The sequence below is a fragment of the Eriocheir sinensis genome, unplaced genomic scaffold (assembly GCF_024679095.1).
Source record: "Eriocheir sinensis breed Jianghai 21 unplaced genomic scaffold, ASM2467909v1 Scaffold376, whole genome shotgun sequence".
Taxonomy (NCBI): Eukaryota; Metazoa; Arthropoda; class Malacostraca; order Decapoda; family Varunidae; genus Eriocheir; species Eriocheir sinensis.
The window spans coordinates 230,793-245,259 of NW_026111694.1; positions in this window are offsets into that span (position 1 = coordinate 230,793).

A 14,467-nucleotide genomic window follows, 5' to 3' on the forward strand; every position below is an offset into this window, starting at 1 on the left:
TTTGAAACAAATTTACATTGTTTTATATGTATTTTGCATATGTATTTGAATACAAATTTACCTTATTGTATGTGCATTTTGTATAATTATTTTAATACAAATTCAAATATTTTATGTGTGTTTTGGGATATATATTTTTATAAAAAAAATGCTCTATTTTATGGGTATTTTGCATGTTAATTTTCATACAAATTTACTTTATTTTATTAATATTCTGTGTATTTGTTTTGATACGATTTTACATTAAACTATTTGTGTTTTGTATATATTTTTTTATACATATTTACATTATTTAATGTGTATTTTCTATATATATATTTTAAACAAATTTACGTTATTTTAAGTGTATTTGTTTATATATTTTCATTCAAATTTACATTATTTTATGTGTATTTCGTAAATGTATTTCAATACCAATTTACCTAATTTTATGTATATTTTGTATATTTATTTTCATACGAATTTAAATTATTTTTGTGTATTTTTGTATATAGTTTTATACAAATTGGGGTTATTTTATATGTATTTTGTATATCTATTTTCATACAAATACATATTCTTTTATTGATATTTTCTTTATTTATTTTGACGCGAATTTACATTATTTAATGTGTATTTTGTATATATATATATATATATATATATATATATATATATATATATATATATATATATATATATATATATATATATATATATATATATATATATATATATATATATATATATATATATATATATATATATATATATATATATATATATATATATATATATATATATATATATATATATATATATATATATATATAAATCTACGTTGATTTATGTGTATTCGTATATAAATTTTGAAACAAATTTACACGGTTTTATGTGTATTTTGCATATTTTTTCAATACAAATTTACCTTAATGTATATTTATTTTGTATATTAATTTTAATACAAATTTAATTATACTATGTGTATTTTTGTATATGTATTTTTATTAAAATATGCTTTATTTTATGGGTATTTTGCATCTTTATTTTCATACAAATTTACGTTATTTTTTTGATATTCTGTGTATTTATTTTGATACAATTTTACATTATTCTATGTGTATTTTGTATATATATTTTATACAAATATATGTTACTTTATGTGTATTTGTTTTCATTTCATACAAATTTACATTATTTTATGTGTATTTTGTACATTTATTTAAATACAAAATTAACTATTTATATGTGTATTTTGTATTTCTATTTTCATACAAATTGAAATAATTTTTGTGTATTTTTGTATATATTTTTATATAAATTTTCGTTATTTTATGTGTATATTGTATATCTATTTTCCTACAAATATACGTTCTTTTATCGGAATTTTGTTTATTTATTTTGATACGAATTTACATTATTTGAGGTATATTTGGTATATATATTTTTATACTTATTTACATCATTTTATATGTATTTTGTATGTATATTTTCAGAGAAATTTACTCTATTTTATGAGTATTCGTATATATATTTTGATACAAATTTACATTATTGATGTGTATTTCGCATATCTATTTCAATACAAATTTTCTTTATTGTTTGTGCATTTTGTATATTTATTTTAATACAGATTTAACTATTTTATATGTATTTTTGTATATATATTTTTATACAGATATGCGTTATTATATGGGTATTTTGCATCTTTATTTTCATAGAAATTTACATTATTTTATTGATATTGTTTATTTATTTTTTTGCGATTTAATATTATTCTATGTGTATTTTGTATATATATTTTTATACATATTTACATCATTTAATGTATATTTTCTATATATATTTTATCTAAATTTACGTAATTTTATGTGTATTTGTTTATATATTTTCTTGAAAATTTACATTATTTTGTGTGTTTTGTATATGTATTTCAATACAAATTTGCCTAATTTTATGTGTATTTTGCATATCTATTTTCAAACAAATTTAAATTATTTTTGTGTATTTTTGTATATATTTTTATACAAATTTTAGTTATTTTATTTGTATTTTGTATATATATTTCCTTCAAATATACCTTCTTTTATTGGAATTTTGTTTATTTATTTTGATACGAATTTACATTACTTTATGTGTATTTTGTATATATATTTTTCTACGTATTTACATTATTTTATGTGTATTTTGTATATATATTTTCATAAAAATTTACGTTATTTTATTGTGTGTATTCGTATATATTTTGATACAAATTTTATACAAATTCATGTTATTTTATGTGTATTTGAATATATATTTTCATACAAATTTACATAATTTTATGTGTATTTTTACATATATTTCATTACAAATTTAACTTATTTTATGTTTATTTTATATATTCATTACATGCAATTTTAAATTATTATATGTGTATATTTGTATTTGTATTTAGGTTATTTTAAGTGTATTTTCTGTATATATTTTCATCCAAAATTACATAATTTTATTGGGATTTTGTTAATTTAATTCGATACGAAATTACATTATTTCAATGGTATTTTGTATACATGTTTTTATACGCATTTTCATTATTTAATGTGTGTTTTGTATATATATATATATATATATATATATATATATATATATATATATATATTTATATATATATATATATATATATATATATATATATATATATATATATATTTTTTTATGCAAATTTACGTTATTTGTACATATATTTTGTATATGTTTTCTCATACAAATTTACATTATATTATTGGTATTTTGTTTATTTATTTTGATACGAATTACATGATTATATGTGTATTTTGTACATATTTTTTTATATGTATTTACATTATTTAATGTGTATTTTGTTTATGTGTTTTTATACAAATTTACGTTATTATATGTGTATTTGTATAAATATTTTGATACAAATTTACATTATTTGATGTATTTTGTATATATATTTCAATTCAAATTTAGCTTATTTTATGTGTATTTTGTATATCTATCTTCATACAAATTTAACTACTTTTGTGTATTTTTGTATATAGTTTTATATAAATTTACGTTATTTTATGTGTATTTTGCATATTTATATTTATACAAATACACATTCTTTTATTGGAATTTTGTATATTTATTTTGATACGAATTTACATTATTTTATGTGTATTTTGTATACATTTTTTTATACGTATTTACTTCATTTTATGTGTATTTTGTATATATATTTTTATAGAAATCTACGTTATTTTATGTGTATTCGTATATATATTTTGAAACAAATTTACATTATTCTATGTATTTTGTATATTTATTTCAATTCAAATTTAGCTTATTTTATGTGTCTTTTGTATATCTATTTTCATACAAATTTAATTATTTTTTTATATTTTTTTATATAGTTTTATACAATTTTACGTTATTTTATGTGTATTTCGTATATTTATATTTAAACAAATACGTATTCTTTTATTGGTATTTTGTTCATTTATTTTGATATGAATTTATATTATTTTTTGTGTATTTTGTATACATTTTCTAATACGTATTTACTTCATTTTATGTGTATTTTGTATATATATTTTCATAGAAATCTACGTTATTTTATGTGTATTCGTGTATATATTTTGAAACAAATTTACATTGTTTTATATGTATTATATGTATTTCAATACAAATTTACCTTATTGTATGTGCATTTTGTATATTTATTGTAATACAAATTTAAATATTTTATGTGTATTTTGGTATATATATTTTTATAAAAAAAATGCGTTATTTTATGGGTATTTTGCATCTATATTTTCATACAAATTTACATTAGTTTATTAATATTCTGTGTATTTATTTTGATACGATTTTACATTATTCTATTTGTGTTTTGTATATATTTTTTTATACATATTTACATTATTAAATGTGTATTTTGTATATATATTTCATACAAATTTACGTTATTTTAAGTGTATTTGTTTATATATTTTCATACAAATACACATTCTTTTATTGATATTTTGTTTATTTATTTTGACACGAATTTACAATATTTAATGTGTATTGTGTATATATATTTTTATACGTATTTACATCATTTCATGTGTATTTTGTATATATATTTCTATAGAAATCTACGTAATTTTATGTGTATTCGTATATATATTTTAAAACAAATTTACATTGTTTTATGTGTATTTTGCATATTCTTTCAATACAAATTTACCTTATTGTATGTGCATTTTGTATATTAATTTTAATACAAATTTAATTATTCAATGTGTATTTTTGTATATGGATTTTTTTTTAAATATGCTTTATTTAATGGGTATTTTGCATCTTTATTTTCATACAAATTTACATTATTTTATTGATATTCTGTGTATTTATTTTGATACGATTTTACATTATTCTATGTATATTTTGTATATATATCTTATACAAATGTACGTTATTTTATGTGAGTTTGTTTTCATTTCATACAAATTTACATTATTTTATGTGTATTTTGTACATGTATTTAAATACAAATTTGACTAATTATATGTGTATTTTGTATATCTATTTTCATACAAATTGAAATTAATTTTATGTATTTTTGTATAAATTTTTATACAAATTTTCGTAATTTTATGTGTATTTTGTATATTTATTTTCCTACGAATATACACTCTTTAATCGGAATTTTGTTTATTTATTTTGATACGATTTTACATTATTTTAGGTGTATTTGATATATATATTTTTATACTAATTTACATAATTTTATATGTATTTTGAATATATATTTTCATAGAAATTTACTCTATTTTATGAGTATTCGTATATATATTTTGATACAAATTTACATTATTTATGTGTATTTTGCATATCTATTTCAATACAAATGTTCTTTATTGTATATGCCTTTTGTATATTTATTTTAATACAAATTTAACTATTTTATGTGTATTTTTTTATATATATTTTTAAACAAATATGCGTTATTATGTGTATTTCTATATATATTTTTCATGCAAATTTATATTATTTTATGTGTATTTTTTACATATATTTCATTACAAATTTACCTTATTTTATGTTTATTTTGTATATTTATTTCATTCAATTTTAAATTATTTTATGTGTATATTTGTATTTGCATTTAGGTTATTTTATGTGTATTTTCTATATATATTTTCATCCAAAATTCCATTATTTTATTGGTATTTTGTTAATTTAATTCGATACTAATTTAGATTATTTCATAGGTATTTTGTATACATATATTTATACTCATTTACATTATCTAATGTGTGTTTTGTATATATTTTTTTATGCAAATTTATTTTATGTGCATTTTTGTACATATATTTTTATAGAAATTTACGTTATTTTATCTGTATTTTGTATATGTTTTCTCATACAAATTTACATTATTTTATTGGTATTTTGTTAATTTATTTTGATACGAATTACATTATTATATGTGTATTTTGTACATATTTTTTATACGTATTTACATTATTTAATGAGTATTTTGTGTATATATTTTTATTTAAATTTACTTTATTATATGTGCATTTTTATAAATATTTTTATACAAATTTACATTATTTTATGTACTTTGTATATATATTTCAATTCAAATCTAGCTTATTTTATGTGTATTTTATATATCTATTTTCATACAAATTTAATTACTTTTGTGTATTTTTCTGCATAGTTTTATACAAATTTACGTTATTTAATGTGTATTTTGTATCTTTATATTTATACAAATACACATTCTTTTATTGGTATTTTGTTTATTTATTTTGATACGAATTTACATTATTTTATGTGTATTTTGTTTACATTTTTTTATACGTATTTACTTAATTTTGTGTATTTTGTATATATATTTTTATAGAAATCTACCTTATTTTATGTGTATTCAAATATATATTTTGAAACAAATTTACATTGTTTATATGTATTTTGCATATCTATTTCAATACAGATTTACCTTATTGTATGTGCATTTTGTATATTTATTTTAATACAAAATCAATTATTTTATGTGTTTTTTGGTATATATATTTTTATAAAAAATGCGTTATTTAATGGGTTTTTTGCATCTTAATTATCATACAAATTTACATTATTTTATTAACATTTTTTGTATTTATTTTGATACGATTTTACATTATTCTATTTGTGTTTTGTATATATTTTTTTTATACATATTTACATTATTTAATGTGTATTTTGTATATATATTTCATACAAATTTACATTATTTTAAGTGTATTTCTTTATATATTTTTATTCAAATTTACATTGTTTTAAGTGTATTTTCTATATGTATTTAAATACAAATCTACCTAATTTTATGTGTATTTTGTATATTTATTTTAATACAAATTTAAATTATTTTTATGTATTTTTGTATATAGTTTTATACAAATTTAGGTTATTTTATGTGTATTTTGTATATCTATTTGCATACAAATGCACATTCTTTTATTGATATTTTGTTTATTTATTTTGACGCGAATTTACATTATTTAATGTGTATTTTGTATATATATTTTTATACGTATTTACATCATTTCATTGTATATATATTTCTTTAGAAATCTACGTTATTTTATGTGTATTCGTATATAGATTTTGAAACAAATTTACACTGTTTTATGTGTATTTTGCATATTTTTTCAATACAAATTTACCTTATTGTATGTGCATTTTGTATATTAATTTTAATACAAATTTAATTATTCTATGTGTATTTTTGTATATGTATTTTTATAAAAAATATGCTTTATTTTATGGGTATTTTGCATTTTTATTTTCATACAAATTTACATTATGTTATTGATATTCTGCTCATTCATTTGGATACGATTTGACATTATTCTATGTGTATTTTGTATATATTTTTCATACAAATTTACGTTATTTTATGTGTGTTTGTTTATATATTTTGACACAAATCTACAATATTTTATGCGTATTTTGTATATATATTTCAAAAGAAATTTACCCAGTTTTATGTGTATTTTGTATATGTATTTTCATACAAATTCAAATTATTTCTATGTATTTTTGTATATATTTTTATACAAGTTTTAGTTATGTTATGTGTATTTTGTAAATTTATTTTCATTCAAATATATATTATTTTATTGGTATTTTGTTGATTTATTTTGATACGAATTTACATTATTTTATATGTACTTTGTATATATATTTTTATACGCATTTACATTATTTAATATTTATTTTGAATATATATTTTTATACAAATTCATGGTATTTTATGTGTATTTGAATATATATTTTCATATAAATTTACATTATTTTATGTGTATTTTGTACATATATTTCATTACAAATTTACCTTATTTTATGTATATTTTTTATATTTATTTCATTTAATATTAAATTATTTTATGTGTATATTTGTATTTGTATTTAGGTTATTTTATGTGTATTTTCTATATATATTTTCATCCAAAAACTACATTATTTTATTAGTATTTTGTTAATTTAATTCGATAAGAATTTAGATTATTTCATAGGTATTTTGTATACATATTTTTATACGCATTTACATTATTTAATGTGTGTTTTGTATATATATTTTTATGCAAATTTACTTTATTTTATGTGCATTTTTGTACATATATTTTTATAGAAATTTCCGTTCTTTTATGTGTATTTTGTATAAGTTTTCCCATAAAAATTTACCTTATTTTATTGGTATTTTGTTTATTTATTTTGATACGAATTACATTATTATATGTGTATTCTGTACATATCTTTTATACGTATTTACATTATTTAATGTGTATTTTGTTTATATATTTTTATACAAATTTACGGTATTACATGTGTATTTGTATAAATAGTTTGATACAAATTTACATTTTTTATGTATTTTGTATATATATTTCAATTCAAATTTAGCTTATTTTAAGTGTATTTTGTATATTTATTTTCATACAAATTTAATTCTTTTGTGTATTTTTGAATAATGTTTTATACAAATTTACGTTATTTTATGTGTATTTTATATATTTTCATTTATACAAATACTCATTCTTTTATTGGTATTTTGTTTATCTATTTTGATACCAATTTACATTATCTTATGTGTATCTTGTATACATTTTTTTATACGTATTTACATCATTTTATGTGTATTTTGTATATATATTTTATAGAAATCTCCGTTATTTTGTGTATTCATATATATATTTTGAAAGAAATTTACATTGTTTTATATGTATTTTGCATATCTATTTCAATACAAATTTACCTTATTGAATGTGCATTTTGTATATTTATTTTAATACAAATTTAAATATTTTATGTGTATTTTGGTATATATTTAAAAAAAATGCGTTATTTTATGGGTATTTTGCATCTTTATTTTCATACAAATTTACATTATTTTATTAATATTCTGTGTATTTATTTTGATACGATTTTACACTATTCTATTTGTGTTTTATATATACATTTTTTTTATACATATTTGCATTATTTAATGTGTATTTTGTATATATATTTTATACAAATTTACGATTTTTAAAGTGTATTTCTTTATATATTTTCGTTCAAATATACATTATTTTATGTGTATTTTGTATATGTATTTCAATACAAATTTACCTAATTTTATGTGTATTTTGTATATTTATTTTCATACAAATTTAAATAATTTTTTGTGTATTTTTGTATGTATTTTTTATATATATTTTTTTAGAAATTTACGTTTTTTATGTGTATACGCATACATATTTTGAAATAAATTTACATTGTTTTATGTGTGTTTTGCATATCTATTTCAATACAAATTTACCATATTGTATGTGCATTTTGTATATTTATTTTAATACAAAATTAATTATTTGATGTGTGTTTTTGTATAGATATTTTTATAAAAATATGCTTTTTTATGAGTATTTTGCATCTTTATTTTCATACAAATTTACATTATTTCATTGATATTCTGTGTATTTATTTTGATACGATTTTACATTATTCTATGTGTATTTTGTGTATATATATATATATATATATATATATATATATATATATATATATATATATATATATATATATATATATATATATATATATATATATATATATATATATATTATACAAATATATGTTACTTTATGTCTATTTGTTTATATATTTTCATACAAATTTAAATTATTTGATGTGTATTTTGTATATGTATTTCAACACATATTTACCAAATTTTATGTGTATTTTGTGTATCTATTTCCATACAAATTGAAATTATTTTTGTGTATTTTTATATATATTTTTATACAAATTTTAGTTATTTTATATATTGATTTGTATATTTATTTTCCTACATATATACATTCTTTTACTGAAATTTAGTTTATTGAATTTGAGACGAATTTACCTTATCTTAGGTGTATTTTGTATATATATTTCCATAGAAATTTACTTTATTTTATGTGTTTTCGTATATATATTTTAATACAAATCTACATTATTTGATGTGTATTTTGCATATCTATTTCAATACAAATTTACCTTATTGTACGTGCATTTTGTATATTTATTTTAATACAAATTTAATTATTTTATGTATATTTTTGTATATATATTTTTATACAAATATCCGTTATTTTATGGGTATTTTGCATCTTTATTTTCATAGAAATTTACATTATTTTATTGATATTCTGCTCATTTATTTTGATACGATTTTACATTATTCTATGTGTATTTTGAGTATATTTTTTATACATTTTTCCATTATTTAATGTGTATTTTGTATATATATTTTATACAAATTTACATTATTTTATGTGTATTTGTTTATATATTTTGACACAAATTTACAATATTTTGTATTTTGTATATATATTTCAAAAGAAATTTACCTAGTTTTATGTGTATTTTGTATATCTATTTTCATACAAATTCAAATTATTTCTCGGTATTTTTGTATATATTTTAAAACAAATTTTAGTTATGTTATATGTATTTTGTAAATTTATTTTCATTCAAATATATATTATTTTATTGGTATTTTGTTGATTTATTTTGATACGAATTTACACTATTTTATATGTACTTTCTATATATATTTTTATACGCATTTACATTATTTAATGTTTATTTTGAATATAGATTTTTGTACAAATCAATGTTATTTTATGTGTATTTGTATATATATTTTCATACAAATTGACACTATTTTATGTGTATTTTGTACATATATTTCATTACAAATTTACCTTATTTTATGTTTATTTTGTATATTTATTTCATTCAATTTTAAATTATTTTATGTGTATATTTGTATTTGTAATTAGGTTATTTTATGTATATTTTCTATATATAAATTCATCCATAATTACATTATTTTATTGGTATTTTGTTAATTTAATTAGATACGAATTTAAATTATTTCATAGGTATTTTGTATCAATATTTTTATACGCATTTACATGATTTAATGTGTGTTTTGTATATATATTTTTATGCAAATTTACTTTATTTTACGTGCATTTTTGTGCATATATTTTTGTTGAAATTTGCGTTATTTTATGTGTATTTTGTATATCTTTTCTCATATAAATTTATATTAATTTATTGGTATTTTTTTAATTTTTTTTATACGAATTACATTATTATATGTGTATTTTGTACATATTTTTTATACGTATTTAAAGTATTTAATGAGTATTTTGTTTATATATTTTTATACAAATTTACGTTATTATATGTGTATTTGTATAAATATTTTGATAAAAATTTACATTATTTTATGTATTTTGTATATATTTTTCAATTCAAATTTAGCTTATTTTATGTGTATTTTGTATATCTTTTTTCATACAAATTTAGTTACTTTTGTGTATTTTTGTACAGTTTTATACAAATTTACGTTATTTTATGTGTATTCTGTATATTTATATTTATACAAATACACACTCTTTTATTGGTATTTTGTTTATTTATTTTGATTCGAATTTACATTATTTTATGTGTATTTTTTATACATTTTTTTATACGAATTTACTTAATTTTATGTGTATTTTGTATATAAATTTTTATAGAAATCTACGTTATTTTATGTGTATTCGTATATATATTTTGAAACAAATTTGCATTGTTTTATATGTATTTTTGCATATCTCTTTCAATACAAATTTACCTTATTGTATGTGCATTTTGAATATTTATTTCAACACAAATTTAAATATTTTATGTGTATTTTGGTATATATATTTTTATAAAAAAAATACGCTATTTTATGGGAATTTTGCATCTTTATATTCATACAAATTTACATTATTTTATTGATATTCTGTGTATTTATTTTGATACGTTTATTTTGATACAAATTTATTATTATTTATTTTATATATATATTTTTATACATATATTTATATATATTTATATATATATATATATATATATATATATATATATATATATATATATATATATATATATATATATATATATATATTTTATGCAAATTTACGTTATTTTATGTATATTTGTTTATATATTTTCATACAAATTTACATTATTTTATGTGTATTTTGTATATGTATATCAATAAAAATTTGCCTAATTTTATGTGTATTTTGCATATCTATTTTCAAACAAATTTAATTTATTTTTGTGTATTTTTGTATATATTTTTATACAAATTTTAGTTATTTTATTTGTATTTTGTATATATATTTTCCTACAAATATACATTCCTTTATTGGAATTTTGTTTATTTATTTTGTTACGAATTTACATTTTTTTATATGTATTTTGCATATATATTTTTCTACGTATTTAAATTATTTTATGTGTATTTTGTATATACATTTTCATAAAAATTTACGTTATTTTATTGTGTATTCGTATATATTTTTATACAAATTTTATACAAATTCATGTTATTTTATGTGTATTTGTATATATATTTTCATACAAATTTATAATATTTTATGTGTATTTTTACATATATTTCATTACAAATTTACCTTATTTTATGTTTATTTTGTATATTTATTTCATTCAATTTTAAATTATTTGATGTGTATATTTGAATTTGTATTTAGGTTATTGTATGTGTATTTTCTATATATATTTTCATCTAAAATTACATTATTTTATTGGTATTTTCTTAATTTAATTCGATACGAATTTAGATTATTTCATAGGTATTTTGTATACATATTTTTATACTCATTTACATTATCTAATGTGTGTTTTGTATATATATTTTTATGCAAATTTATTTTATGTGCATTTTTGTACATATATTTTTATAGAAATTTGCGTTATTTTATGCGTATTTTGTATATGTTTCCTGATACAAATTTACATTATTTTATTGGTATTTTGTTTATTTATTTTGATACGAATTACATGCTTATATGTGTATTTCTACATATTTTTTTATACGTATTTACATACACAGAATATTAATAAAATAATGTAAATTTGTATGAAAATAAAGATGCAAAATACCCATAAAATAACGCATTTAAAATATATATATATATATATATATATATATATATATATATATATATATATATATATATATATATATATATATATATATATATATATATATATATATATATATATATATATATATATATATATATATATATATATATATAATATAAACATAAAATATTTAAATTCGTATCAAAATAAATATACAAAATGCACATTCATTAAGGTTAATTGGTATTGAAATAGATATGCAAAATACATATAAAATACCAATAAAAGAATGTGTATTTGTATAAATATAAATATACAAAATACACATAAAATAACGTAAATTTGTATAAAACTTTATACAAAAATACGCAAAAGTAATTAAATTTGTATGAAAATAGATATACAAAATACACTTAAGATAAGCTAAATTTGAATTGAAATATATATATAAAAATACATAAAATAATGTAAATTTGTATCAAACTATTTATACAAATACACATATAATAACGTAAATTTGTATAAAAATATATAAACAAAATACACATTATATAATGTAAATACGTATAAAAGATATGTACAAAATACACATATAATAATGTAATTCGTATCAAAATAAATAAACAAACTACCAATAAAATAATGTAAATTTCAATGAGAAAACATAAACAAAATACACATAAATGAACGGAAATTTCTATAAAAATATATGTACCAAAATACACATAAAATAAAGTAAATTTGAATAAAAATATATATACAAAACACTCATTAAATAATGTAAATGCGTATAAAAATATGTATACAAAATACCTATGAAATAATCTAAATTCTTATAGAATTAAATTAACAAAATACCAATAAAAAAATGTAGTTTTCTGTTGAAAATATATATAGAAAATACATAAAAAATAACCTAAATACAAATACAAATATACACATAAAATAGTTTAATATTAAATGAAATAAATATACAAAATAAACATAAAATAAGGTAAATTTGTAATGAAATATATGTACAAAATACACATAAAATAATGTAGATCTATATGAAAATATATATATAAATACACATAAAATACCATGAATTTGTATAAAAATTTATTTTCAAAATAAATATTAAATAATGTAAATGCGTATAAAATATATATACAAAGAACATATAAAATAAAGTAAATTCGTATCAAAATAAATCAACAAAAAAACAATAAAATAATATATATTTGAATGAAAATAAATTTACAAAATACACAGAAAATAAATAAAATTTGTATAAAAATATATACAAAAATACATAGAAATAATTTGAATTAGTATGAAAATAGATATACAAAATACACATCAAACTAGGTAAATATCTTTTGAAATATATATACAAAATACCCATAAAATATTGTAAATTTGTGTCAAAATATATAAACAAAAACACATAAAATAACGTAAATTTGTATGAAAAAAATATACAAAATACACATAGAATAATAAAATATCATATATATATATATAAATATATATATATATATATATATATATATATATATATATATATATATATATATATATATATATATATATATATATATATTTATATAAATATAAATACAAAAATACACTTAAAATAATTAAATTTATATTAAAATGAATGTACAAAATGCACATACAATAAGGTAAATTTGTGTTGAAATAGATATGCAAAATACACATAAACAATGTAAATTTTTTTCAAAATATATATACGAATACACATAAAATAACGTAAATTTCTATAAAAATATATTAAAAAAATACACATAAAATGATGTAAACACGTATTAAACTATATATATACAAAATACGTATAAAACAATGTTAATTTGTATCAGAATAAATAAACAAAATACTTATAAAAATGTGTATTTGTATGAAAATAAATATAAAAAATGTACATAAAATTACGTAAATTTGTATAAAACCATATACAAAATACACATAAATTATTTGACTTTGTATGAAAATAGATATGCAAAAT